Below are 24,236 nucleotides of genomic sequence, written 5' to 3'. Positions count from 1 at the left end.
ATTTTGTTAAATGCTTTTTTTGCATCAAATGAGATGATCATGTGGTTTTTTTTTTTCCTTCATTTTGTTGATGTGGCATATAACATTGATGTATTTTTGTTTGTTGAACCATCCTTGCATTCCAGGAGTAAATCCCACTATGTCATGGTGTATAATCCTTTTAATATGCCTCTGAATTCTGTTTGTGGATTTTTACATCAGTGTTCATAAGGGATATTGATCTGTAGTTGTTTTTTTTTCTTTGTAGTGTCTTTGTCAGGCTTTGTTATTAGGATTCTGCTAGCCTCATAGAATGAGTTAGGAAGTGTCCCCTCCTCTTCAGTTTTTTGGAAAAGTTTCAGGAGGATTGGTATTAGTTCTTTAAATGTTTGATAGAATTCACCAGCGAAGCCGTCAGGTCCAGGATTTTTCTTTGTTGGGTGATTTTTATTTACTGATTCAATCTCCTTACTAGTTATAGGTCTATTCAGATTTTTTTATTTCTATGTGATTTAGTCTTTGTGCTTTTGTTTCTAGGAATTTATCCATGTCATCTAGGTGATTCAGTTTGTTTGTGTACTGTTGATCATAGTTATCTCTCACAGTCCTTTTGATTTCTGTATAATCAGTAGTAATGTCCCCACTTTCATTTCTGATTTCAGTAATTTGAGTCTTCGCTCTTTTTCTCTTAGTCCATCTAGCTAAAGGTTTGTTAATTTTGTTGATCTTTTCTAAGACCCAACTTTTGGTTTCACTGATTTTCTCTATTATTTTTCTATTCTCTATTTCATTTATCTCTGCTCTTAATCTTTATTATTTCCTTCCTTCTGCTGGCTTTGGACTTAGCTGTTCATCATTTACTTGTTCCTTAAGTTATAAAGTTAGGTTGGTGATTGAGGTCTTTCTTGTTTTTTAATGTAAGCATTTATAGCTATAAATTTCCCCCCAGCACTGTTTTCACTGCATCCCATAAGTTTTGGTATGTCTGGTTTCGGTTTCATTTGCCTCTAAGCATTTTATTTCCCTTGTGATTTCTTCTTTGAACAATGGGTTTTTTAAAAATGTGTTTAATTTCCACAAATTTGTGAGTTTTCCAGTTTTCCTTTTGTTATTAATTTTTAACTTCATCCTGTTACGGTAGAAGATACTTTGTATGATATGTATCTTTTAAAATCTTTTGAGACTTAATTAGTGGCCTAATATATGTCTATCCTGGAAAATGTCCCACGTGCACTTGAGAAGAATGTGTATTCTGTTGTTGTTGGGTAGAGTGTTCTTCATACGTCTATTAGATATAGCTGATTTATTGTGTTGTGTAAGTCCTCTATTTCCTTACTTCTGTTTTACCTATTATTTTGAGTAAGGTATTGAAGTCTCCAACTATTATTATAGAACTGTCTATGTCTCCCTTCAATTTTGTCAGTTTTTGTTTCACATATTTTGATGGTCTGTCATTAGGTGTGTAAATGTTTATAATTGTTATGTTTTCTTGCTGTATTGAACTTTTTATTAACATATAATGTCCTTCTTTGTCTCTTTTAACCTTTTTTTATTTAAAGACTGTTTTATCTGATATTAGAATAGCCACCCCTGCTCTGTTTTGATTACTATGCATGAAATATCTTTTTCCATCCAGTCACTTTCAACCTGTTTGTGTCTTTGGATCTCAAGTGACTCTCTTGTAGACAGCATATAGTTGGATCTTGTGTTTTTATCCGTTCTGCCAATCTCTGTCATTTGATTGGAGAGTTTAATCCATTTACATTTAAAGAAACTACTGATAAGGAGGGACTTCTGTCATTGCGCTATTTGTTTTCTATATGACTTATAGCTTTTTTTATCCCCCATTTCCTGTGTTGCTGTTTTTTTGTGTGTGTTTAGTTGTTCTTTGGTAGTGAAATGTTTAAATTCCTTTCTCATTTGCTTTTGTGTAATATCCTATAGCTATTTTCTTTATGGTTGCTATGGGGATTACATTTAAAATCCTAAAGTTATAGCATTAATTTGAATTTATACCAGTTTAACTTCAGTACCATACAAAAGCTGCTCCTTTACAGCTACACTCCCACCACTTTCAGTTGTTTTGTCATAAGATTACATTTTTATATGTTGTGTGCCCCCAAACATAAAACAATAATTCCTTTTAGTGCATTTGTTTCCTAAATTATGTAGAAAACAAGATCTGAAGTTACAAACCAAAGTTACAGTAATACTAGCTTTTTCACTAATAATTTTTTTTTCCTTAAATGTATTATAGTTGACCCTTGAACAATGCAGAGGTTAATCCACATATAACTTATAGTCGGCCCTTTGTATCTCTGGTTCCTTTGTATGCACAGATTCATCCAACCATGGACTGTGTAGTATTATAGTTTTTACTATTGAAAAATATCTTTGTATAGTTGGACCCATTCAGCTTAAACCCGTGTTGTTCAGGGTCAGTTGTAGTCCCTTAAATCATGTAGAAAACAAAAAGTACAGTTATAAACCACTGTTACAATAATACTAGATTTTATAATTGCTAATGTTTTTACCTTTATTGAGATCTTTATTTCTTCATATGCCTTTGAGTTACTGTCTAGTATACTTTCATTTCACCTTGTAGGACTTCCTTGAACATTTCTTGCAGGGCAGGTCTTGTGGTCACAGAGTCCCTCATCTTTTGTTTATCTGGAAATATCTTAATTTCCCCTCACTTTTGAAGGACAGTTTTGCCAAATACAGGACATATGGTTGATAGGTTTGTTTTGGTTTGTTTTTTAGCACTTTGAATATATTGAACCACTGCCCTTTGGCCTCCAAAGTTTCTGTATGAGAAATCTGCTGTTAATCTGATTTTTTAAAATTAATTAATTAATTAATTAATTAATTTTTGTCTGTGTTGGGTCTTTGTTGCTGTGTGCGGGCTTTCTCTAGTTGCGGCAAGCAGGGGCTACTCTTTGTTGCGGTGTGGGGGCTTCTCATTGCGGTGGCTTCTCTTGTTGCGGAGCATGGGCTCTAGGCGCGCGGGCTTCAGTAGTTGCAGTACGCAGGCTCAGTAGCTGTGGCGCATGGGCTTAGTTGCTCCGCGGCATGTGGGATATTCCTGGGCCAGGGCTCAAACCCGTTTTCCCTGCATTGGCAGGCAGATTCTTAACCACTGCACCATCAGGGAAGTCCTGCTGTTAATCTTATTGATGATCCTTTGTATGTGACAATTTGCTTCTCTCTTGTTGCTTTCAAAATCCTCTTTGTCTTTGTCTTTTGAAAGTTTTATTATAACGTGTCTTGGTGTGGGTCTCTTTGACTTCTTCATCTTATTTGGAGTTTGTTGAGCTTCTTGAATGTTTATATTTATGTTTTTCATCAAATTTAGGACATGTACAGCTGTTGTTTCTTCAAATATTCTCTCCCTTTCTCTCCCTTTTCCTTCTTTTTAAAAAATAATTAATTAATTCATTAATTTTTGGCTGTGTTGGGTCTTCTTTGCTGCATGCGGGCTTTCTTGTGGTGAGCAGGGGCTGCTCTTTTTTGTGGTGTGCAGGCTTCTCATTGCGGTGGCTTCTCTTGTTGCAGAGCACGGGCTCTAGGTGTGCGGGCTTCAGTAGTTGTGGCACTTGAGCTCAGTAGTTGTGGCTCGCAGGCTTTAGAGCACAGGCTCAGTAGTTGTGGCACACGGGCTTAGTTGCTCCGTGGCATGTGGGATCTTCCCAGACCAGGGCTCGAACCCGTGACCCCTGCATTGGCAGGTGGACTCCCAACCACTGCGCCACTAGGGAAGCCCTCTCCCTTTTCCTTCTGAGACTCCTACAAAGCGTATGTTGGTACACTTGATGGGATACCACAGGTCCCTTAGCCTCTGTTCACCTTTCTTTCAGTCTTTTTTCTTTCTGTTCATCAGGCTTGATAATTTCCATTGTTTTATCTTAAATTTCACTGATTCTGTTTTCTGTCTGCTGAAATCTGCTTTGGATCTCTGTAGTGAATTTTTCATTTCGGTTATCGTACTTTTCAGCTCCAGACTTTTTTTGTTTGTTTCTTTTAAGGTTTTCTGTGTCTTTATTGATATTTTCATTTTTTAATTGATATTTTCATTTATTTTCTTGCCTTTCTCCACATCTTCTGATAGTTCTTTGAGCATCTTTAAGACAGTTTAAAGTCTTTGTCTAGTATATCTGCTAGTATATATATATGTCTTTTTCAGGGACAGTTTCTGTTAGGTTTTTTCCTCTGAATGGGCCATACTTTCTCGTTTCTTTGTATGCCTTGTGATATTTTTTGTTGAACACTGGACAGTTAATTCTAATAATGGGGCAACTCTGGAAATCAGATTCTCCCTCTTTCCCAGGGTGTGTGTGCTGTTTTTGTTTTTTTGATTGTTGTAGGCTGTCTCTGTGCCAAGAATAAGCCTGAGGTGTAAACTTAAGGTCTTTTCAGGTGTTTTCTGAGCCCTTTCCTAGGCGTGCATGGTCATTTTCTAATTTTCCCTGTATATGCAGTTGTTTTTGAATTTCCTAGTCTTTAATGTCTGGCTTCCAAAAGGAGAAAAAGCCAAAAATGAAGTGGGAGAAAAGATGGTGTGGGCGCTTTAAATCCCCTGGCAGTCACTTCAGCCAGAGGGGGTGGGGCTTGCAGTAGTGGGGCTGGGTGGGGGGATGAGAGGGATGCAGCAACAATGGCTGTCTGCCTCTTTGTCTGCACCTTTGTGATAAGAAGCAGCAATCAGTGATTGTCCTCAGTATTTGGAGGACAGAGTCCTTTCTGCCCACCATGGCTCCACAAGCTCTGTGCAAGGTGCTGCAAGAACAGTGGCACAGTTGCCTGCTATTGGGGTGGGTAGGGAATGGGTAGATGCTACTGTGCTAGGAGCTGAAATTGACTAAATTAACCATGATTGACCAAAACTAACTGTGATTTACCCTGTATGTATACAAAATAAAAGAGGTAGGAGGATTCTGGGAAGGCACCCATCTCTTACTGGTGTGTCCATAAATATACAGGTATTATTTCCCACGTTTATATTCATTTTTTGTAGAACTCTACATTCTATAATGATATAAAAAATTAAGACAACTTTCCTCTAAAATACCTGTTTCTTTTTCATATTCTCCTTTACCTAGTGCCCCTTTTTTTTCTCCTCCCACTTTCTTTACATGAATTTTGCATTTTTTATTGCCTCAGTTCTATAAATTGCCTACTGAGTTTAACAGTTTTAGCCATCACATTTCTGACATGTTCTGTGCTGTGGAGCATTGCCTTTTTCAGTGTAATCAGTTGCATAGGGTCTCATTTCCCCTATTAGGTCTCTGCTCTCCAGCTTCCCCTCCTTTGCCAGGGAAATGCCCTGGAACCTCTGTGCGCCCTGAGGCATTCCTGCCTCTTTAGTAGTTCTGTCTCTGCTCTCAGGTGGTCCTCTTTAGTCTCTTTGATATCTGCCTGTCATGCTATGCTCATCACAAGGCATCAGTCTGTTCTTTGGACCATTTTAGACAAAAATTCATATGTTTGTTTTTATTTTCTTAGCATTTTCCCCTTCCTGTTTCTTCATATAAGTTTCTTCTGTTCTTTACATTTTTCTTTTCTTTCTCTTAGTCCTGATTCTACAAACATTTCTTGTTTCCTGTGCTCTGGTTTCCTGCCTTCCTCACCACTCTTTCATCTTAAGTAGGTTTGACACCATCCAGCTCTTTCAAGTGGGGAGAGCAGAACCCAAAGTTAGCACCCCAAATTCTATCCTTTTCTTTATTGCATGAATAGACAAACCCTTACTGAAAGCCTGTTGTGTGCCGGGGGCTTGAGTAAGCGCTTGCCCACCTGTCACCCCCTTGTCTCATTTAGCCTCACAGCAGCATGGATGCACATAACAGCATCCCTGTTTTACTAAAGGATCCAAAAGCCTGTGGAGTTTCTCCCTGACGGTCTGCAAACTCCCTTCTGTGGGGTTGTGGGGACAGGAAGGAGTACAGTCAGGTGGTTTTCTGTCCGTGCAGCTGGTGCTTCATGTATATAGATTGTTGACAATGACTTTTAAATTTCAGCTGCTTCCCTCTGCCATCTAGCACATTTCCGCACTGCTGTTACCTTCCATATCAGAGAATGAAAATGAAGGAATACAGCGGTGTGATTGGGAGCCAAGCTCCGGAGTCAGACTACTGGGGTCAAGTTCTTGACTAATTAAAGCATAACAAGGAAGGCCAGCCTGGATGGTTAAAAATTATGTATGTAAAATGTCACATATGCATGAATGTTCATAGTAGCATTTTTCATAATAGCCAAAAAGTGGAAACAACCCAGATTTTTATCAGCTGATGAGTGGATAAACAAAATGTGGTATATCTAGATGGTGGAATGTTATTCATGCTACAACCATGGATGAACCTTGAAAACATTATGCTAAGTTAAAGAAGTCAGACACAAAAGGCAACATACTGTATGAAATTTATATGAAATGTCCAGAATAGGTAAATTCATAGAGACAGAAACTAGATTGGTGGTTGCCATTGGTGGGGGGAGGGGGAAATGGAGAGTGACCGTAAATGGTACCAGGTTTCTTTGTGGGGTGCTGAATATGTTCTGGAATTAGATAGTGGTGATAGTTGCACAATATTTTGAATATACTAAAAACCACTGAGGTGTATACTTTAAAATGGTTAAAATAGTGAAAAAAAAACTAAAAAAAATTTCTAAAGTAGCAAACTGAAAGTTTATTCACATCACATTAGACCAATTTCTCCTGTGTGCCAATGCACCTGTACATTTTGTACATACTTGAACCCACTGTATGTACATTATCAGGCCCATCTGCTATATAATTCTAATTGGTCATGTACCTAGTCTCTGGTCGTATCAATTTACCATGATTTGATACAGTTTAAAAAAAATTCTACTTCCTCTGCTATGCCAGGCACTTAAGAAGTACGCTACAAATATTTGTTGAATTACCTATTCTTGCTATTCCCATTTCACTAGTGTGGACAATTGCAGGTTAGCTGTAATTACCTATTGTTCCAGATTGTTTATGTGCCTTTCAGTAAGAGCTCTACATTTTACATTTGTAAGCTGTGGACATATTTTTTCCTGATAGAAAATAGCTTGCTTGCCTTTTCTGATCACAGAGGTAATATCTGCTAATTATAAGAGACTGTTCAGGTAATGGTCTTGCCCGGACTGTGGCCTTTAGCTTTTAGAGGCCTCCAAACAATTCTGTATCTGCAAAGGAGCTTCTTTTTTGAAATCTATTTGCCCTGTCATTCTTTTCATCATCTTCTCTGCATCTGGAGTTTGCTTGGCTTTCATCATTTCCTGCTAAATAGCTTCTTAGTCACCTTCTCTGAGACAGGAGCCTAGGATGCCATTGTCCTCTTGTCCAAAGATCTCATCTCTCTTGTTTGCAAATAAGAAGGAAGAATAAACAGAGTGCTTGCCATTCGTTCTGCTAAGTCAACACCCCCTTAATTCCTAACTTTTTTCTTCCTCTCTGTCTCTTTTTTTGGCCTTGTCATTTTCTGAATTCCAAAGCTGTGTGCTTCTCTGTGACCCATTTAAAACCTTCATCTATGATATAGCTCTTTTGTGGAAAGGAGGCGGTGGACTTCTAAGACTTCTCCCTTTCCCTTTGTGAGTGGCAGAGATGCTCGCCAGTCTGCCTTCTTGCTTCTCAGTGGTATCTGGTCCCCTTTCCCTGCTGCACTCATGGCTCAGCAACCTTGAGGTGAGACGTGGTAGCAATGACTGGCCATTCTGTCTATGAAGCTAATGTTATTGACCTGTGCCTTGCTTTTCTCTTGGGAGTTATTTTCCAGGAATAAGGATGCTCTCATACTCTCTGCATCCTTGTCTGAAACCCCCCCCCCTTTTTAGAAAAAATTTATTTACTTATTTATTTATTTTTGGCTGCATTGGGTCTTTGTTGCTGCGCGCGGGCTTTCTCTAGTTGCGGCGAGCGGGGGCTACTCTTGGTTGCGGTGCTCGGGCTTCTCATTGTGGTGGCTTCTCTTGTTTGGGGAGCACGGGCTCTAGGTGCGTGGGCTTCAGTCATTGTGGCACGCGGGCTCAGTAGTTGTGGCTCGCGGGCTCTAGAGCACAGGCTCAATAGTTGTGGCGCACGGGCTTAGTTGCTCCGCAGCATTTGGAATCTTCCCGGACCAGGGCTCGAACCCGTGTCCCCTGCATTGGCAGGCAGATTCTCAACCACTGCGCCACCAGGGAAGTCCTGAAACCCCCTTTTTAGCTAACGGCAAACTTGGGCCGGACAGTTGCTCAGAGTGAGGGGAGAGCCCAGGACCTGGAGTGCAACTAACAGGGCTTCTCAGTGATGGAGAGGCCGATGGCTCTCCGCTTCCTACGGATGGTAAATATGACTCATGCCCACGTCACCTGCGGCCATGTGGGGATGTGGGCCAGAGACAGGAAATGAAAGGGTAGAGCAGAGGAAGACCAGGCATTTCTCCCTGGAGTTGTAGATGCAAGTCCAGCAGAGCTGATGGCCATTGCTTTTCCTCACTGAGCTGATGACCAAAAGAATATTTTAATCTTAGGATGGGACCGTGATTTTTTGAATGAAAGTATCGCTCTCTGTAGCTGCCTCTTCATCCTTCTTGTCATTATTCTGTTTGTTTAGATTTCAAGCCCCAAACCCCGTTTTCTACCCCCACCCCTCTGATTTAAATTAATACTGTCTGAAACCCTCTTTCTTCAGAAAGTCTCTTCTGGGATCGTAGATGCTGGGTGGGCTTTATGCAAACAAGGGGACCCCCAACCTCATTCACAAGCACAGGGGACTTGTACTTAGGAAGGTGGTGGGCCTCTTTTTTCCTATTTAACTGAGCTGGGGGTTAGGGAAGTAACCCCTTTGCGAATGATGTGGAGGAGGTAGCTTTCTCTTTGTGGAGGCTTGCCAGTCTGGAGCTCTCAGGGAGAGTTCCAAAGTGTGGGCAAAATCAGATCAGAATTCTTGGGTGATGTTGTATCTGCAGGTTGATTTTTTTCCTCGTTTAGAACTCAATTTATATAAAAGGATACAACAGTAAAATAGTAATGGCGGCTCCGTCCATTCTGCTCTGCTGTGGTCTCTTCTGGAGAGTAGAAGGTGTTAACCTTCAGGAAACTGAGGCTCCAGGAGGTGAGCTGATTGCCCAGAGTTGTGCAGGTACGAAGTGGCAGAGCCCAGGTTCAGACTCGTCTCTCTGCCCGACAACCCAGGCCGTGCCCTGTGCCGGGCACTGCCAGAAGAAGAAAACGCGCCCCGCTGTGGAGTGCTGCGCGTGGTGTGTTTCCCTGTGTCATTGCTGTGCTTGCGTCCTTCGCAAAGCCTGTGGTTTCCTTCTATTTTTCCTTCCCCGCTAGCCTCTGAGTCATGCCAAGGGCCTGGAAGCAGGGTTCTCTGCTCAGACGTCTTGGTTCTCATCTGTTTTACAAGATTATCCTTGGCCTGTGTTCTCTTTTTGCTTTTGTTTCCTTTCTGGAATGCTTCTTTAAGGCTGTAGTAAAGATAAAGATAATCCTGCCCAAGGGCTTGAAGAAATGTGAGGGAGAAGGTTTTTTAGCAAGCAGTTGAGGTTTCCAGCAAGGTTTGTTGCCACACTCCTCGATGCCCTGGGGGTCGTCTTTCTCAGAAGCGGAGGAGACAGGTGTATAAATGGATGCAGCTGGGGGGCAGTCGAGCCGTGGACCCAGTGAGGCATTTTGTCCTCGGCCACATTTCCTCTATCACATTTCTCTGCATTAAGCAAATTGAATGGGAGCCCAGGCCCAGCACCATTCCCTGAAGAGGTCGGAGTTCTGATCCCAGGTAGAAGGAAGAAAGCCAAACCAGTGAGGCTGCTTGCAGGAGGGTGCGGTGAAGACAGGAGTGACTCTGAGAGTCTTGGGATCTTGGGGTCGACAGGAAACCATTGCTTAGAGCTGGCCCTTTGCCCTTTCTGAAGCTGCAAGCAGGTCCCTGGGAGACAGGCCTTCTGGTGACTGCCACTTTACGTACCCGGTTTTAGGTCCGTGCCATTTCTCCTGTTCCCCTCTACTTGTCTCAGACACATATTCAATCTGGGGCTGACGGCCCTGCTGATGAGTAGCCTGGCACCTTTCTTCAGGGGGTCTCCTGAGCCAGCTGGGACTCATCTTGTTGGCACGTAGAGTCTGAGAACACATCTCCCTTGCTTTCCCCCTCCTCCCTTCCCCTTCCCTCTATGCCCCAGCTAGGGGCGTGCGGTATCCTGGGTCCATGGTAAAATAAGCTTAGTTGCACACGCATCTTCTTTCAGTCTCTGCTACTCTGACTATTCCAGGTCAAACCAGCCTCAATCTGAATTCACTTACCCACATATTCATTCAACAAGCCTTTTGTGCCAGGCACTGTGGTAACCTACATTTTCAAGGCTGTATCTGATATTGTCAAACCAGTATCATATGCAAAAGTTTGGGTCACTGATCTGCCTTTGACCTGATGCCCATTTTATAAACTCATTTTCTTCTTGAATAATACAGTACCTCTTCCCCAAAGAGTTGAGGCCTAGATTTTGATTCTGACCTCAATTCAAGGTGGGGAGCCTGAACCACGCCCCTCACTGCCAGGTCTCATTCTTTTCTCAGCGATGGGAGTTAGAACCTCCCTCCCCCTTTGTTATCTGTTTGCTATTCCTAGCACAGATCCTCAGGATTGGCCTGTGCACTGCCTCTGGCCTGGAGCCCATTTGATTGTTGTAGCTACCCTGTCGCCCACTCCCACCCTGCGCTCCTCCCCCCAGGCAATGGCTTCTCGTTCCTTCCCAGCTTGTCCAGCTCCTGGAGGTCTCTGGAGAGTCCCTGACTGCACACAGGAAGCCCCATCCAGGGTTCCGCAAAGATGCTCTTTAAGGGTGTGAGTGAAGGGAGAATTTGAAAATAGAAAAAGGGACTCCATTCACTTATTTTACCCTTTGAGACTAACCTGGTGGCTTGAATCAGTCCACTTGGGCCCATGATGCCAGGATTATTGGAGTCTTTCCCAGGGCCTCTTCTGGAACCCTCTGGTTTCTGGGGGTGCTGGAGGCTTGTGGGGCTTGGTCTAGCTCCTCCCTGAACTGCTGTGTTAGGGGCGCTTCTGGATCAGAGATCTTCAGGAAGACCCGAGTGTTGCTGCCCTCTGGTCCTGGGCCTTCTCCACTGGGCGGGGGCCCTGCTTTGAGGCCAGGGTGAGCAGAACATCTGGGGACTTAGGGGGTGGGGAAACCTTTTATTCATTCCCTTATTTATTTGTTCTTTTGCCTCTCATCTCCCCACCCATCTCATCTCCCTACCCCAAAAAGAGAATATCAGAAGTAGAAATGTTAGCAGCAGAATAGACTCTTACAGACTCAGGCCTGGTGGTTTATTTATCTCCCTTCTGCAGGAGCTGCAGGTGGAGACAAGAGTTCTAATTGCCTTCACATGAATTTTCCTTTAGTTCAGAATTACTTAGGAGGAGGAAAGAAGATTTTACTTGCTGTTTTCCTTACCACCTAGAGAGCTCACAAGCTGTGGCAAGGGTAGGGACTTGGGCATTTTGACTCAAGGTTTTGCAGAGGATGCTGGGTGCTCCATGCTGGATAGGAACACGTGCTAACTTAGGGGGGAGCTAACAGGATCCCAATTTCTCCCCTTCCTGTAGCAGGAGGTCCTCATGGACCGTCCCAGGCCCTAGGCAGCCCTTCCAAGGACCTCCCCACAGCCCACCCGGAGCTGTGAGTGCCGCTGTCCGGAAGGCTGAGGCCGGGGCTGAGGTGCCTTTTGCCGGCACCTCAGGCCAAAAAATCATCTCTCCCTTGTTATACACGATGCCAACAGTTTTCCAGACCCTTTCCCCTTGTCAGCAACTTTCTTATTTCAGAGCAGTTGACATGCATTTATGTAGGTGTTAGATTACCATGAAGCTTAGATCAAGCTTAGGCAAAACACAGACATACCAGACAAAGCCTGAGAACAATGTACAAAGCAACAAACACATCAACCACTATAAAATGCGATCAGTCGTCCGGGGCCTGGCTCCTGTTTTCCTTGGAGCTTAGTTCTGGAATTTCAGACCTGACTTCTTTTCTTGGCTTATCAATTTTCCATATCCTTGAACTCCTTATCCCAGGTAGGAAAAGGTGAGGGGCCATCTCTGGAAACCTATACCAGTTTGCATAGGCCCTTACAGTAAGCAAAGTACTTTCACATACATTCCTAAGGGGTATCAGAAGTCTCATTTTGCAGATGATTTGCCCGAGGTCACGAAGAGCCAGGCCTGGGATCCAGGTATTCTTCTGTACATTCTGCAGAGCCATGTTTCTCTCCCTTTAGGGTTTATTTGTTCTCTAAACGTTTACCCAGTGCCTGCTTGGTTCCCTGCTCTGCTAGGTTTGGGATGCCAAGATGAATAAGCCATGGTCTCAGGCCTGGCAGTGCAGTGAGCTGCTTGCTGCCTCTAGCCAGCCACATCACTTGGGAAGTAAGGCTCCTCTTAACCTTCTTCGGAACACAGACTGCACAAATAAATGTGCTTGGCAACAAGCAGAACAGGTGTTCTGTCCAGAGCCATGAACCAGGCCTGCCCGTTGCTGGGGGAAGACACTGGGCTGGGCTGAATGGTGGGGGCACTCAGGAAGGATGTGGTGAATGAGAACTGGGTGCCTTCCCTGGAAAGTGGAACCCACGCACGGAAAGCCTGGGCATTGATGGGAGAGTGAGGGAGGAGGTCTGGGCCCCGCGAAAAGCTCATTCGTTTTTGCCAGTCCCACCAGCAGTAGAGAGAGTTCTAGCAGACTCTGTTGGTGGCTAAAAGCAACGCTAGTTGGTGTGTTTGTTCAGGGGGTGAGGAGGAGAAGGAGGGACTGAAGCAGAGGTGGGTGGGTGGTGGTATAAGAGCATTTAGGGAGAGACTGAGCCAGCATGGGGAGAAAGGGTAGTTAGCACTCAGCTTGAAATGCTAAAAGATTCAAGCAGTAGCTGGTGCTAGGCGAGGACTGAGAAAGGAGAAGGGAGAGTGAACCGAATGTGGGGCCTCCGAGGATTGGAACCAGCCTTTCCCTCTCCCCCACGCTTGTTCCTCAGGGTCAGGAATTCCACCTGATCGCCCTCTCTGTTCCTTTAGCACGAGACTTAAGGATATTTGTCATGGAAGTCTCAGAACCTGGCCCAGTGCCTCTCAATGAATTGTTCCCCATGAAGCTCGCTGAGGCCTATTGCCCCTCTCCCAGTCGCCCCCACCGAGGGGAGGGCCCCTGGCACAGCCCCGCCCGGGATGGAGCCCTTGGTCTCCATGGTCACTGGGCTCTGAGTGGTCAGCAGCTAGCCCTCAGCTTCAGGGGCCACTGTGTAGCTGAGAGAGACTTGCATTTGCTCCCCAACCATTTATTGAGTGCTCACCCTGTTCTAGGCCCCATGCTACACACTGGAGACACAGCAGGGAACCAGAAAAACAGCCCTGATCTCCTGTCCTCAGAGGAGACAGACAGAGAAGGCCAGTTGCCATGTAATTGCAGCCTTGATGTAAGGAGAGTGCCTTAACCCGAGTGGGCCAGGAGAAGCCTCCCCCGCTGTGCTGTTATCTGCTTCACAGCAGGCTGGGTGAGGATCTTGGCAGAACGCCGGGGAACTTGGGGCAGGTTTCACGTCTCAAACTCTCAGTGAACTGGAGTGGGGGGTGGGAAGAGCTATGACAGCCACGCCCCCTCCCTGGCTGGAGCCACGCCTCCCCCTCCCCAGCTGGAGTCTCTTCCGGAGCTGTGTCGTCCTGGTGAGTCCCTTCCCACTGGCGCACCCTAGGACCCCGTGTGGCACTGCTCTTAACTAGCCCCTGTGGTGTCACTGGGGTGATGGCAGAAGGGCTTGTTTCAAGTTGAATTAAATGCTTTCTTGCCCGGCAGCAGATTATCAGATGGTGGATTATTTGGTTCTCTCCTCACATCTGTTAGGCGTTTACTTCAGGCCAGGCTCAGCCCTTCCCTCGAAGAACTCCCAGCAGAGTCTTCTTGATGTCTTTTTTTCCTGGCCTCTTACCTGCTGACCTTACTGAGAGACACTGGGCAGGGGTGAGGTGTGAATTCAGAACAAACCGCCTTGGTACCCACAGGAGCGCAGGTGGAAGAAACTGAGCCGAGTTCGGGGTTGCCCAGGTAGCAGTGACCGGAAAACAAGAAGTACCCGGGCTGTGAGGCCCTGATTTCCTTTTTGAAGGCAGCCCTCGTAGCTCTTCAGGCCATGACCGTGGTTGTGTCTGCAGGGCCAGGGCCACCGTTAGGCCGGGCACGTGTGGCCTCTGCCTGGAACTCTGCACCTGAGGGGCCCACACTTTGCAGGCCTCCCTCCAGTGCTGTTCCAGCTGGACATTCCGAACCCAGACTGGGCCCCACGTCAGCCACTTTGGGGAGCTCTCAACCCTCTACCCTGTGCAGGGACAGCCACATGTCCTGTGGGGTTGTCCCAGGGCCCTGAGTCCAGGCCCTGTTCCAGGAGGGCAGATTCCGCTGGTGGCTGCGACAGTCCTTTGTAGGGTTGTGTGAGGTTGGGCAGCCAAAATGGTGCTGACACGCTAATTTTGAGCGACTCAAGTTTTTTATATAGATGAGGGGATTTCCCCGCTCCCCCCCGCCCAAGTGTTTGCCTGGGACCCCACGTATCCTAGGGCAGCCCTGTCCAGGGGCTACCCATCGGGCCTTCCAGCTCTGCTTAGCAGCTCTTGGCCTAGACCAGAGTGTAGGATAAGGGCCTATTGTTTCTCCCTCGGGCCTGAATGGCACTCTGTTTTCTGCATTTGGCTCCGGGGCCAGCAGCTTTCCTGCTGCTGCAGTTTTAACAGTCTCGTCTCAAATGAGAAATTCGTTCCCACCCTGACTTCACATTGTTTTACTGGAATTGTGGGAGGATAAGGCTTTGAGCCAACATGGGGTCTTGTGTTGGTTGCTGCTGGGTGGGAGCTGATAACTGAGGTGCAGAGAAGGGGGCCTTTCCTACCAAGAGACCTTAGTCTGGGGGAAGCAAAAGGGGGAAAACCCCTTTGTTCACATTGAACTAAGGGGCGAGTTGGCAGGAATCTAGGCCAGCTCTGACCTGGCAGGAGAGGAGTGTGGTAGGAATGCAGAGAATTGGTAGGAAGCCCCCTCTGCGCCCCCTGGGTGAACTGAGACTGGGGGCAACTGGGCAGAGCCAAGGTGAGATATTTGCTGCCCTCTTCCCTTTCTTCCTTGCTTGCTGCCATCCTTCCCTAGCCACATGTGTTCCTCTTTGCCCTGTCTACTGTAGGGCAGAACAATCCCGAGATTGAAGGGGCCTCTTTTGTGTCGAGGTCAAAGGAGTGGGAAGGTGGTGTGGGACAGAGAGCTTGTTTGTGAGGCTTTGAAACCACAGGAAGCCACCTGCTCAGCTGAAACTCCTGGGCCCTTTAAGGTGGTCAAGTACAGGGCGCTGAGGTCAGTCCACCTGCCCTGACTCAGTGCAGGAATCACAGCCCATTCTGCACTCACCTCCACTACCTCCTCTTATGTCACAAAGTGAAGAAGCCTGTTTGCTTTATTTTAAAGTTGTTTTTCCTTCTCTCAGTCCACAGGGAGTGGCCTCCTAGACCAGTGGTTCTTCAAGTGGGGTCCCCAGGTCCCTGCAGGTCCTCAAGACTGTTTCGAGGGGGTCCCTGAGTCAGATTTTCATATAATACTAGGAAGTTACCTGCCTTTTCCACTGTGTTGACATTTGCACTGATGGTGCAAAAGCAATGGTGGGCAAAACGGCTGGCAGCTTTGCAGGAGTCAGGGCGGATCCCTTCACCTCCACACACTTGCAGTTCAAAAGAGCCAGCTTCACTTAAGACTGACCTTGATGAAACAGTAAAGGTGGCTCATTTTATTAACTCTCTATGCTTGTGTGCAGGTCTTTGATATTCTATGATGATGAGATGGGAAGTAAACAAACTGCATTGGTTGGCTCGAGGGAAAGCACTTCAGGGTTTTTTTGTTTGTTTTTTAATTAATTAATTTATTTATTTTTGGCTGTGTTGGATCTTCGTTTCTGTGTGAGCGGTTTCTCCAGTTGCGGCAAGCGGGGGCCACTCTTCATCGCGGTGCGCGGGCCTCTCACTGTCGCGGCCTCTCCTATTGCGGAGCACAGGCTCCAGACGCGCAGGCTCAGTAGCTGTGGCTCACGGGCCCAGTTGCTCCGCGGCATATGGGATCTTCCCAGACCAGGGCTCGAACCCGTGTGCCCTGCACTGGCAGGCAGATTCTCAACCACTGCGCCACCAGGGAAGCCCTCAGGGGTTTTTGAGTTATGAGCTGAACTAGCCGTATTTTCAGGGGATGCTGTTTTTACTTGAAAATAACTGGCAGCCATGGTTATTCAGACTTGGGTATCCGACAGACTTTTTCTCGAAAATGAATGTAGTGAGCCTGTTGCTTCAAAGAAAACAACTAATAGTATTTGTTGCCAGTTTGTTTACCAATAGTATTTGGTAAAATTAGAGCTTTCAAGCCAAAATCAGCATTTTGGAAAGCTTCTATCCATCCTCTTGTGCTCGACAACTTCTCAATACTTAAAGAGTTTTCTGATGAGATGGGTGGTGATATTACACCGGTGACATCTTGGCATTTTATTATATCAGTAAAATGTGTCAGCATCTTGAGGATTAGAGTAACTCAGTAAACCGGTATTTTCCAGATGACCAGTGTATGACGTTACAAAATCATGTTGGGAGAAGGCCCATTTGCAATTTAAGAAAGGCCAGTGGGGGCTACCCCGGTGGTGCAGTGGTTAAGAATCCACCTGCCAATGCAGGGGACACGGGTTCGAGCCCTGGTCCGGGAAGATCCCACATGCCGCGGAGCAATTAAGCCCGTGCACCACAACTACTGAGCCCGCATGCCACAACTACTGAAACCCACGCGCCTAGAGCCCGTGCTCCACAACAAGAGAAGCCACCACAATGAGAAGCCCGCGCATCGCAACGAAAGAGTAGACCCTGCTCGCTGCAACTAGAGAAAGCCCACACACAGCAACAAAGACCTAACGCAGCCATAAATAAATAAATAAATAAAATTTATTAGGGGAAAAAAAAAAAGGCCAATGGATTTTTAACGTAACAATACATTAAAGTCCAAAGGGTTTCATATTTCACATTATAATTAACTACCATTTGTCAAGTTTTGCTATAGTATCCAACAGTGGTATCCACAATTGTCTGAAAAGACAATTAAAATATTCCTCCCTTTTGCAACTACATGTCTGGGCGAGTCTAGATTTTCTTCATAGACTCTACTTATTACAATAAATTGAACACAGAAGTGCAGATGTGAGAATCCAGCGTCTTCTATTAAGCTGAACATTAAAGAGATTTGCAAAATGTAAAACAAGACCCATTCTTCTCACTAAGTTTTTAAAAATATAGTTATACTTTATTAAAATATTTATGTTAGCTTGTAATGTGTTTGTTATTTTTAAACAAATTAATAAATATCAGCAAAGGTACCACATCCTAGAATAACCCAGTACTGAATTTCCTTTGTCTACAGAAACCCCTCCTCCCCTTAATAGAAAACTCTCTGAGATCAAGGAGCATCTAGACTTCTGATTGATGGTTAAAAGGCAAACACAAAAAACTTATTTGCACAAGAATGTTAACTTTTCAAGAAGCTTTAACATGCATTACTTTTAAAATTTTATTTTTATAACAGCTTTATTGAGATATATTTCACATTCTTTAAAATTCACCTTTTTAAAGTGTATAATTCAGTGGTTTTAGTATATCCACAGTGTTATAGAACCATCACCACTATCTAATTCTAGAACATTCTTATCACCCCAAAAATAAACCCTGTTTCCCAGAAGGAAACCTTCCCCTACAGCCCCTGGCAACCATCTTCTGTCTCTATGGGTTTACCTACTCTAGACATTACATAGAAATGGAATCGTATAATAGTGGCCTTTTGTGTCTGGCTTTTTTTAGTTAGAATATTTTCAAGGTTCATCTACTGTGTAGCAAGTAACGATACTTAATTTTTAATGGCTGAATAATATTCCATTGTATGGCTATACAACATTTTGTTTATCCATTCATCAGTTGGACATTTGGGTTTCCAATTTTTGGTTATTATGAACAGTGCTACTATGATCATTTAAATGCATGTTTTTGTGTGGACAAATGTCTTCATCATTTCTCTTGTGTATATATCTAAGAGCTGGATCATACGATAACTCTGTATTTAATTGTTTGAGGAACTTCGAAGAGTTTTCCAAAGTAGTCATTTTATATTCCCACCAGCAGTGTATGAGCGTTCCAATTTCTCCATATCCTCACCAATACTTATTATTGTCTGTCTTTTTGATTATAGCCACCCTAGTGGGTGTGAAGTAGTATCCTGTTGTGGTTTTGATTTGCATTTTCTGTAAGACTAATGATGTTGAGCATCTTTTCTTATGCTTATTGGCCATTCGTATGTCTTCTTCAGAGAAATGTGTATTCAAATCTGTTGCCCATTTTTAGTTGTGTTGTTTGTGTTTTTGTCATTGAGTTGTAAGAGTTCTTTATATATTCTGGATATTAGACGCTTATCAGGTTATATGATTTATAAAACTTTTCTTCCCCCCTCCCATTCTGTGGTTTGTCTTTACATTTTCTTGCTGGGGTCCTTGAAAGCACAAAAGTTTTTTATTTTGATGAAGCCAATTTACCTATGTTCTTTTTGATTGCTTGTGCTTTTGCTGTCATAGCTAAGAAACCATTGCCTAATCCAAGGCCGCAAGGATTTATGTTTTATTCTAAGATTTTTACAGTTTCAGGCCTTAAATTTAAGTCTTTGATCCATTTTGTGTGAGATTCTGTAGATGGTGTGAGGTTAGGGTCCAACTTCATTCTTTTGCGTGTATATATCTGGTTGTTCCAGCACCATTTGTTGAATTGTCTTGGTACCCTGTTGAAGATCGATCAATTGGCTGTAAATGTGAGAGTTTTCTGGGCCCTCAATCTATTCCACTGATCTATATGTCTATCTATATCCCAGTACCACACCATTTTGATTACTGTAGCCTTGTAGTAAGTTTTGAAATTGGCAAGTGTGAGTCCTCCAACTGTGTTCTTCTTTTTCAATATTTTTTTGGCTGTTCTGGTTCCTTTGCATTCCCATGCAAAGAATCATCTTGTCAATTTCTAATAAAGTAAGCTGTGATTTCTTGATAGAGATTGCGTGCGTTGAATCTGTAGATCAATTTGGGGAGTATTGCCATTTTAACAATATTAAGTCTCTAATCTGTGAAAATGAGGTGTTTTTGTTTAGGTCTTTACATTCTTTCAATGATATTTTGTAGTTTTCAGCGAACCAGTCCGCACTTTTGTTAAATCTGTTCCTCGGTGTTTTATTCTTTTTGGTGCTTGTCTTACTGTATCTTGATTTAACTTTATCTTATTTACCCCTCCTCCCCACTCTCTCCTCTCAACCACACTGAGTCTCCATAGGGCCTGGCACTTCAGTAGCACGGTGCACTACAGTAAAGGTTTTACGGTTTATTGATTTTTTTACCCACACCACCTTTGTGAAGAAGGCATGGTCATTACTGCCCCTGGTGTAACGGTTGAAGACACCGAAGCCCAGAATGCAAGGTGAGTCCCAGCACAGCACTGGCTGATGGTCGCAGAGGCAGGGCCAGGGTCTTGTGACTCACAGCCCCTTCCAGTCATCATCCTCCCTGAGACTGACACGCTGTTCTTGGCCCCCAGGCTTGTTTCTGTGTTGCTGCCTCTCTTATCTTGAGCCCCTGGGCATGATGGGAAGAGAGATGGATGAAGGCTGATATCACAAGGACTGACCATTGGGATCACTCTTCTGGGCATCACCAATGTGCCAGACTCTCTAGGTATTTCAAAAACACATGACCTCTTGAAGCCCTCAGAGCAACTCTACAAGATGACTCAGATCTTTCTGCATTTTATAGATCAGGAAACTAAGGTTCAAAGGGTCATGAAAATTCCCAAGTCAAAGAGCGAATTACGTGTTGGAGCTGCAGTTCAGCACAGTTCCCAGAGCTCAAGCTGTGGCGCTGGACCAGGGGAGTCGTGGTGCTGGAAGATGTGAGTTGTGTGGAGGAGGAAGGGAATGGGGGTTTCTTGGAAATTGTGAGGCTCCCTAACACTAGGGTTGGGTTGGATCAATCCAGAAGCATTTGCTCATTAGTCTGGAGCTAATGTCTCCAAGTAGTGGGCTTGTTGCGTTTTTCTGAGGGTGATGAAGTGCCAGCAGAGGCCTGGAAACAGCCCTGTGACCCTATACCCTGTGGCGTCATCCTTTGGTGATTAACTCTGGTGGTGGAAGCTCATTTGCCACGTGTAGGTCTTGCCTCCACCATCCACATGGTGAATTCTTAAAGTGCAGGGATCATCACCTTCTATCTTTATTTCTCCATAGCACCTAGCATTGTTTCTTTTACCCAGTGGGCATTCCTTATAAGCTTTTTGAATAAATGGAAGATATTCTGCTTGCTTTGCTCCTAGAAGTTATAGACTCTCAATGCCTTTGTGGCTGGATTTGGGGTGATAGAGAAGAATGAGGGACCAAGGCCATTAGAGGGGTCCAGCTGCTCTGGTAGTGTGAGACAAGAGGCTTGAGACGGATGCAAGATCTGCCTCTTGTTGACCATGTCCCCATCCCCAGAGCTGAGTGCAGACCGATGTCGTTCCTACTTGGAGTCCCTGATGGGAAGTCTGGTCTGTCTGTCACACGTAGGGTCAACAGTGTTGTTTCCACATCTGAGCAACCCATGAAACCAGAATAACTTGGCCATCAGGTTACCTGCGACAGACCCTTACTCCTTCCCCCAACTTTTGTTTCCTAAGATGAAGAAAGCAACCGTGAAGAAGTAGTAATTGGTGGCCTTGGTGGTATTTCACAACTGCGTAGAAAGTTAGTTGCTGCCATTTCCAGTGCTGGATGTTCTGCTTAGCCTGAAAACAGCTGCATAGATGATTACGTTCCTCTGTGATGCAGTGAGGGGTAGGGAGCTTGCCTTTCTCCCTAGCCTTGTGTGGCAGCTGGTGTGCCAGTCACGCCAAGCCACACATGGCTTGTGAACACGCAAAGCCAGGTGGCCTTCCCGTCACAATGCTCCCTCTTGCTGGAACACTTCCTCTTCCTCCTTCCCTGCCAGGCCACCTGTCAGTCTCCTCCTTAACCTCCAGTCTCATCTCTAGATGTCATTCCTGCTGCTGTTGAATAGAAAGTGGCTGTTCATAGTAACCAGATCCATTGAGCCCTCACAAACAACCATGCAAGGTATATGTTGTTAATCCCCAGTTTATAGATGACAAAACATTTTACTATTCCTGGACAGAGCCTCTCGTTGGAGTGTCATTCTGGCCTCATCTCCTGGGATCTCCAGCTGCCGGTCTTTGCATGGTTTATTAGTGGTTCGCACCCTTCCTTGGTGGGCTGGAGGGGAAGTACGAGGCTGCTTGTTGTCAGCTCTGGAGAAAGATGAAGAGGTGGAAACACAGGTAGCTGTGCGGGTCAGGATCTGGATCCGAGATCCTGGATCCGAGGGCCCCCACTGGGTTTTCACTTAACTTGTGGGCTCCAGGAGGCTCCTGTGATTTGGACCTTCACCTGACTTAGGGACCAGGTGCACCCACATTTCATTAGCAGGCTCTCTGGGCGCCAGCTGCCATGTCAGGTGGACGCATGGAGCCAGGGAAGGCCCTCTCTGACTAATTAACCTCGGGTTCTGGACACTAAACAAAGTTAGAACAGTGAGTTATTGACTGTGCTCCCTCCAAGAGCTTGTCAGAGCTGAGGCTGGTTGTTTTTGTTTTGGTGGTAGTGGGTGATACGCAGTGGGTGGGAACGCTACTCCTGTTCTTTTTTTTTTTTTAAAGATTCATTTTTATTTATTTATTTTATTTATTTTGGCTGTGCCGGGTCTTAGTTGCGGCACACGGGATCTTTGTTGCAGGATGCAGGATTTTTTAGTTGCAGGATGCAGGATTTTTTAGTTGCGGCATGCGAACTCTTAGTTGCGGCATGCATGCGGGATCTAGTTCCCTGACCAGGAATTGAACCCAGGGCCCCTGCGTTGGGAGCACAGAGTCTTACCCACTGGACCACCAGGGAAGTCCCTCTACTCCTGTTCTTGACTGGAGTGGTCTTTGGGAGAACACTGCACTAAATGAATTGGTCTGGGTGGGCTTAATAATGTGGGCGTGCATTTAAAAACCTTGCTAGGGCTTCCCTGGCGGCACAGTGGTTAAGAATCCGCCTGCCAATGCAGGGGACACGGATTCGAGCCCTGGTCCTGGAAGATCCCACATGCCGCGGAGCAACTAAGCCCGTGCGCCACAACTGCTGAGCCTGTGCTCTAGAGCCCACGAGCCACAACTACTGAAGCCCACGCACCTAGAGCCCATGCTCCTCAACAAGAGAAGCCACCGCAATGAGAGGCCCACGCACCGCAACAAAGAGTAGCCCCTGCTTGCCGCAACTAGAGAAAGCCCGTGCGCAGCAACGAAGATCCAACGCAGCCAAAAATAAATAAAGTAAATTAATTTTAAAAAAACAAAAAAAAACCTTGCTAACGAGGTCATACCAGGCCAACAGCCCACAAGAGCCACTGGGTAACGTGCCCTTGTAAGGAATCCAGTCTCCTGGCCCCATGATGTTACCAGTTCCCAGGGGCACGACCTGAGGCATCCTGAGGTCTCAGGAGGGGGAGAAAGACATTAGACGCCTCATTTTTTTCTTCTCCTGTTGGATCCTCTGTTCCTTTTCTTAGGCCAGAAGCTCTCTCTCCTGCCTGGCTCTCCCATCCCTGGCCCCGGTCCTCCTCCCCTTGTAAAACCCAAATACCACTGCCCTTTAATCCTTCCGCCAGAACACATGGGCAGCAGCTTTTCACTGCCTCCTCCCAGCTCACCCCTGACCTGATTTTGTTTTTTTGCCTTTTCTCAAACAGTCTGTTCAAGGTCTACTCATGAGTTGGAGGTTGGCTCACAAGCAGCCTCTCTCTCCCCTGAGCCGTAGGGGAGGGGGCAATTCTGGAAAGTCATTGACAGAGGCTTAACCCAGAACGTCATTTATAAACAGGCAGCAGGCAGAGGGCCCAGATTTCGGTGTACCGGCACCAAGGACAGCATGGCCTCCCTGGGGCTCTGCAGACCAGCTGCCGTGGTAAGAGGACCGCCTTTCAGAGTCCCCTAGGCATACTGTCCTGGGTGGGGTGTGCACGCACTGTGGCCTCGTTTCTCTCCTCTCTGGAACTTGGCAGCCTTCTCGTACCTGGGAAAGGAGAGGGCACAGGGATTCTGGGAACGGTCCTTAGGGACAGGAATCCAGGAGGGGTGGCCTGGATCATTGCTCATGGGCCTGTGGGGACACTGGTCAGGGATGGGCAGGACCGAGGAGCCCGAGGTAGGCAAACCCTACCTGACAATGAAAATGGGTTCTGCCCAAGACCTGGGGACAGAGGAAGATGGGCCGTGGGTCCCAGAGCTGTGGGCCAGAGTGCCTTTGTGTGGTGGTGACATGTAGGGGAAAAGTCACGTGGTTCCTTTGACTGGGGTCCCTTGTTGAGATGGTGAAGCTGCCAGCGGTCAGGGGAAGGGTCTGCTCTGAGCACAGCACCAGGCCGGGGGCCCAGGGTGCACACGTGCTGTACTGCACATCCTTGGCCAACTCGGGCCTTGATGAAATGCTCTGGAGCCGCAGAACAGGAAGGCCTGGCTTTCCTTTAGGAATCTGGGAAAGATCAGCTCTCCTCAAGACGTGAGTTTGTGATTATATCCTAGACAGCAATGAATGGAAAGTGGGTAGGCACCCCCTTCTGGGAGGCCAGATTTCTGGCATTTGAGCAGACTCGAAGCTCAGGTCTCAGGGGGGAGGACTTATCCCATTTGCTTAGAAGAAAACCTTTCCCTCAGTTTACAGGGAGGAGAAACAGATAAGGGCCCCAAATGGCTTCTGGTTCTTATCTTCAACTGCAAACAGGCCAGACTGTCCTCCAGGTCATGGGATAAAGACTCAAGGAGAAGGGAGAAACTGGCTGTGTGTGTGTGTGTGTGTGTGTGTGTGTGTGTTTCAAGGAACAGGTGAGAGGGAGGGACATACAATTCCCTCTGCTTTGTCCCAAACTTCCCAAGAGCAGAAGTTGATAAGGAATATGCCTTTTCTCCCTGGTGTCCTGGGCCAGGGATGGAGGGATGTGGTTCCTTTGATTTTATTCTCAATCAGGTAACTCTAAGGGACACCTGCCATGAGGAGGAAGTCTGAGACAAGGAGGCAATCAGTACTTACTAATCAGGATGGATCTGGAATGATCTTGTT

The 24,236-nt window shown here is 45.7% G+C and overlaps 1 protein-coding gene across 5 annotated transcripts in view; it reads left to right on the top strand.

The window, feature by feature from the left end:
* PC (pyruvate carboxylase) overlaps positions 1–24,236 on the top strand; it is a 105,607-nt gene that overhangs the window by 27,095 nt on the left and 54,276 nt on the right. The window contains exon 1 of one of the 5 annotated variants that reach the window (XM_061202116.1): positions 23,057–23,084. The exons of the other annotated variants lie outside the window; for them this stretch is intronic. The gene's annotated coding sequence lies outside the window, so the exon portion shown is untranslated. Of the gene's footprint in view, positions 1–23,056; positions 23,085–24,236 lie in introns of those variants that run through there. 5 annotated transcript variants of the gene reach the window in all.

This window comes from Eubalaena glacialis, chromosome 10, assembly GCF_028564815.1.
Source record: "Eubalaena glacialis isolate mEubGla1 chromosome 10, mEubGla1.1.hap2.+ XY, whole genome shotgun sequence".
NCBI lineage: Eukaryota > Metazoa > Chordata > Mammalia > Artiodactyla > Balaenidae > Eubalaena > Eubalaena glacialis.
The sequence above is the reverse complement of the archived record's forward strand: the minus strand, read 5'-3'. Positions and strand labels throughout refer to the sequence as shown.